This window comes from Macaca nemestrina, chromosome Y (assembly GCF_043159975.1).
Source record: "Macaca nemestrina isolate mMacNem1 chromosome Y, mMacNem.hap1, whole genome shotgun sequence".
Taxonomy (NCBI): Eukaryota; Metazoa; Chordata; class Mammalia; order Primates; family Cercopithecidae; genus Macaca; species Macaca nemestrina.
This window is the reverse complement of record NC_092146.1, coordinates 10,962,455-10,967,464: the sequence shown is the minus strand read 5'-3', so window position 1 is coordinate 10,967,464 and position 5,010 is coordinate 10,962,455. Positions and strand designations below refer to the sequence as shown.

At 53.4% G+C, this 5,010-nt stretch overlaps 1 pseudogene; it reads right to left on the bottom strand.

Moving 5' to 3' along the window:
- Window positions 1-966: 966 nt before the first annotated feature.
- LOC139360965 (testis-specific Y-encoded protein 2-like) lies at window positions 967-3,742 on the bottom strand (annotated as a pseudogene).
- Window positions 3,743-5,010: the final 1,268 nt, after the last annotated feature.

Sequence of the window (5,010 nt, the reverse complement as noted above, 5' to 3'; positions counted from 1 at the left end):
AGGTTTGATTTGTACATTATAGTATTATATTTAATAGACCAGGTCATTGCTTTAATAAAACTTTAAGGAAAATCGTAAAGAAAAAAATGCACAAAATGCACTCGCATTGGTGTTAGCTACGTACATTTTCGCCTCCTCACCTAAAGAAGCATCTTGGAGAAAAGCTTAACCCAGCTAAAGATGTAAACATCAACAACATCGTCCATATTCTGGGTCATCAAGTGACAGACAGTCCAGGCATGGATCCTCAGGCAATCTTATATTCCACAAATCCACCACCTTTCCCCTCACTTCTGCATGTTTGTGTTTTGCCTTAGTCACCTACGCCAGAAAAAAAAAAAAAAAAAAGGGCGTATCCTGAATGTCTTCTCATATGCCTCTGAAACCTTTCCCATAAGGCTTCCATATACCTTATGTGCTCATTTCTTCTCACGTTGGTGTGTGAGAAGTCCTGAGAGGCTGATTGTCCCAGAAAAAGATTACGCATTCGCCTTTAAAGAAAAATAAGCTGTGAATTCGACACGAAAGATAACGTTAACATTTCCATTATCCTGTGCTATCTTAATGTGTCTGATGATACCCAAAATGAAGGATTTTGCAGGTACCTTACCCCAGCAAACTGGGCCCTGGATAGCTCAGTGTCCATCACCCAATGTCATTGAACTATCTCTGCTTCCATAGGATGAAGTAAGCTGTCAACTTAACTGTCTTCTGTTTCTTGTACCTCCCCAACTCTGTCCTATAGAAAGAATCCCAAAACATTTCACACCAATTCACTCTACAAATTCAGAGGCCCAGCTCCCACACAGACTGGTCATTTTCATGAAGAGAATCAAACATATAGATTGATCAATTCATTATGACAGCGGAATCCAGGGGATCAACCGACACACACACACACAGACACACAAACACACAGACACACACACACACACACACACACACACACAGAGCCACACATCCTTAATACTGTTTATTTTTTATTCCATACAATTCAATTCCCCCACCCCGCTTCCTGTCTTCATTTGCTGTGACTGGATCTGCTTGTCCTTCAGTTCCTGTGCACAAGACCATGCTCAGTACTGACATCCTGCATACTGTAGTAAGTTTTCAGGAGTTCTGCCGTGTTAGGTGAACACAGCACCTGTGTCCGATGCTCCATCATATTCAACCCAACATCTGCGCGTTCCCTAGAGAAACACAAACACATGTCAAAATGCATCTCCTCTGAGCCACCATTTAAAATGTTTTAATTTTACGGCCTGCTGAGAAAAGACTACCCCTTCCCCTTTTGTGATCTCTTCAACTTCCTCCTACCGTGCATGTGTTACAAACTATTCTCTGCAATACCTGCCCCATTTCCAGTATTCTCTGTGACAGGAGTCAGCTAACAAGACGCGTTGTACACTAAAAGCACACGGAAATCCGATGGGGTAATAGCTTAAGGAAATCCATCGATCTAAACAGTCCTTTGTGGTCTGTGGCAAGGAGGACAACCAGGCACATTCCGGGAGCCCAAGCTTTAGGGGTTGGTAAGATGACTCCCCGTCGGGTTGTCGGCCACGGAACCAAGTGCCACAGATTGAAGGTAAGAACTCGGCTTTACTTCTCAGTGAGTGTGGACACGCACTATGCTTCCCCGGGCTTAAGACTCCACAGTTATAACCTGCTTTGCAGTGCAGTGTCTCATGTGCCTTTTTCAGCCCAATGCCATGAATGTCCTGGATTCTGTCATGCTGTGTCTTCCTCTCAAGGAATTTCGGCATGGATAAGACGGACCCCCAGGTTCTACATTTCTGAAATGAGCCTCCAGGCTCCCTGAATAGAGAGGTGTGTCAACACCCTTATCCTGGGTATCAGACAGCTCCAGTTCCCACTGTACGGCTCACCTGAAATCTCTGTTTCCTCTTCAGGTGGCTTCATCCTCCTGTAGTATTGCAGGGGATCGCGCCACAGGTCCTTACATAGGATCTGTCAGGGGAATCAACCGGAAAAGGCCTCATGAGAGCTCAGACTGGTGACCCAAGCAGCTGGGAACACACCGGGGTCATTCCTCATGTTTCCCAGCAAGGACCCACCTCAGCAATCCTATTGGATCCTGCGAAGTTGTGGTCAGAAAACCAGTTGAAGAAGTTAAGACCGCTGTTGTTGTGTCTGCGGCGATAGGCCTCAACTTCATAATCCTGACACCACTGAATTGGAGTGGAATGAGAAGCCCTGTATTCTACAGACAGAGGATGTTTTGGTAAGGGGGCTGGAACACGTTGGCACTGATCCACCCACCTTCCTCCTTCCACTACCCATCCTGGGAGCCACCTGTCACCTGTGACGTTCACGAGATATTCCTTGGTAATCACTTTATTCTGGAAGTAGGGGTTACTCCGAAAGAACAACATGATCTGGCAGAGATGAACGGGATGCTTCGCTTCTTTCACCTGTCCGGACAAGGTGGAGAAAGCTTAAACACCTTTTTGGCTGAGGTGCCCACTGTTGCTTGCAGGAATAAATTATCTCCCTCAGCCTCCCCCACTCAACCCTCCAGCCTTAGTCTTCCCGGCCTCACCTCCAAGTTGATCATGTAGCTCAGCATGTCTTCATCTTGGTCAGTGATCAGGGCCGACATCTGAGGGTGGTTTGCAATCTGATTGAGGTCAAAGAGCCTCGAGATGCAACGGAAAGAAAAGCTAGAAGCAACGGGGAAGGCCTAAGAGCACCCAGAGGGGCGGCTAGGGGATTTTTTCAGATCTGCATCCATGAATGACCTCCCTTTCTCCTCTCCCTCCCCCTGAATTCAGACCTCTCGGGTTTCACCGAGGGTGTATCATTGTGAGGCTGACCGCACTGACACGGGGAGGGGCGACATGCAGAGAACTGCCGGTGTCTGAGGCCTGGCAGAATCTGCTCATACCCGAAGAAGCCCAGTCCCAGATCGGACTGGCAAGGCGGAGCAGTCACAGTCCCTTAAAACGATAGCTTGATTCACAGCAACACGTGTTCTGCTGAGAACTCGCTTCTGCTCTTCAGAAAGATGCCCCAAACGTCTGCTGCTTGGCACCATGAAGCGTTTCTCTCACGCACGCAGGAAAATAGTACCCGTGTCTGCTCTGGCTTTCTTCAGCCACATTTGTCTGTGGAAACTCACCCGTGTTCCCCAAATGGTCACATCGACGCCGAGCCGCCCGTAAGTTCCTTACACTTCCCAAGAGCACCGCTCAACTGGAAAAGCAGAAGAAACACTGCAAAGGATACAACATTGGCCCAGAAGCCAGGCATGCTCTGGATGATGGCGCCTCTGCGGTCCAGGTGGGGCTTGCGCCTCCGCTCCATCTTTTCCCTCTGCTGAGAAAAGGCCTTCCTGGCTCGGGCATTAACCGGCTCCAGCTCCACCTGAACGGCCAGCAGCTCCTCCAGTGCAGACTCTGGGCTCATGGGCCCAGGGCCAGGCTGTGCCCGCTGGACCTGCTCCTGCCGCTTCTCGTCGGCTTCCTGGTGGGCCACCACCTCCACCTCCGCCATTATGTCATCCGCTCCCAGCACCGCCTCCTCCCCCAAAGCTCCCTGCTGGCTCTGCGCCCCGGCCTCCCCCTCCTGTAGAGACTCCATCCTGAAGACGGTGCCCCCCTTCGGACTCCCACTGACCACCGCCTGTGCTGCCGGACCCTCACCGCAGGAACCCTGCCGCTGCCCTTCACCGCAGCCGGTGGGACGGCGGGCCCTCAGGGCGCATGCGCCGGGCTAGCAGGCGCCCCCTAAGGGACTGCAGGCAAAGGGCGCAGGGAGCCGCGGGAAGACATGGAGACCGAAGGGCCCCAGGAGCCCCTCCAAGACCGCGGTTCTCCCCTGGCGGCCAGTCAGTGCGAGGGCGGTGGGCGTCTCCCCGGGCAGCAGCAACCTAGGCTGGCCTGCAGTCCCAACCTCCCGAGCTATGCCTCCTCTGAGAAGCCCTCGGGGCTTGCGCCAGGTAGCGCTGCATCCAGGCACACGCGGGCTGCGTGGCCTTTGGAATCTTGGGCATGGAAGCCCTGTGCCCTCACTGACATCCTGAGTGTGGCAAGCCATTGACCCACACGGCACGTATGAAACATCTCACTTCACTGGGCAGGCCAGGTAGATGGAATGGAATACTGCAGATCCAGAGGAGAAGTCTCTCTGGCTGCTGGGGCGAGGGCAGCCGAGGCGGCCTGGGGAAAGTGGGTCTGGGCGGGCGCGTGGGAGGAAAGTCTCTTGGTTAGGCTGAGGTGGAATTCGTCTGCTCCAGAGGCCAGAAGGCCGGCACGCCCTCTGGCAGGTCTATGACAATACAGACTCCGCGTAGCAGGCTTCCTCCCGGAGGGTGCTGTACGGAAAGGAAAGGAGCATTCCAAAGGGGCTCCCGTCCTATGCCCTAGACGTACCGGAGGCCAGCCTCCAGGGCTGGCCATGGACAGCCAGCGTGCACACCGCTGTGCGCTGCCTTGCCGACCCAGAGGCTCCCATAGCGCTGAAGCGCCTGTCTCCCCGCTGCTGGCGCTGGACCCAAAGGGGTGTAGGCCCTGAGCATACATAACCTCCTTTGCACCCAAGCCATTCCCATAGGGAGCGCCAGGCACGACCCTGCAGCCCCTTCTACCTACAGGGCTTCCCTCAGGTGGACAGGCCCACCCGTCAGGAAGCCCAGGACGAGAGGACACCACACACCTGGACGTCAGCAGAGCGTGTCCAACATCCAGCACACAAGGGCCTCCTGCGGCTCCTGAACCCTGAGGAAGCAGCCGCCTTACATCACCCCGCCCCCCGCCCTCGGCCGCAACCACTTCCTCTGTCTCCTTTCCCTAGTTAGTGCAGGTTTCTTGGCCTGGCTCTCCCCACCCCAAAAACCACCACAGTTGTGAGGTTGCCTCCTCGACAGACAGCGACAGAGAAGCAACAAGCGAGGGCGACAGGCCAGATGCTCCAGATTCTCTGTGCTCTTGAAAATTGCAGGGTGTCACGAGACTTGCTCAACGAGTCGTCTGGAGGCTCCTTGACCAG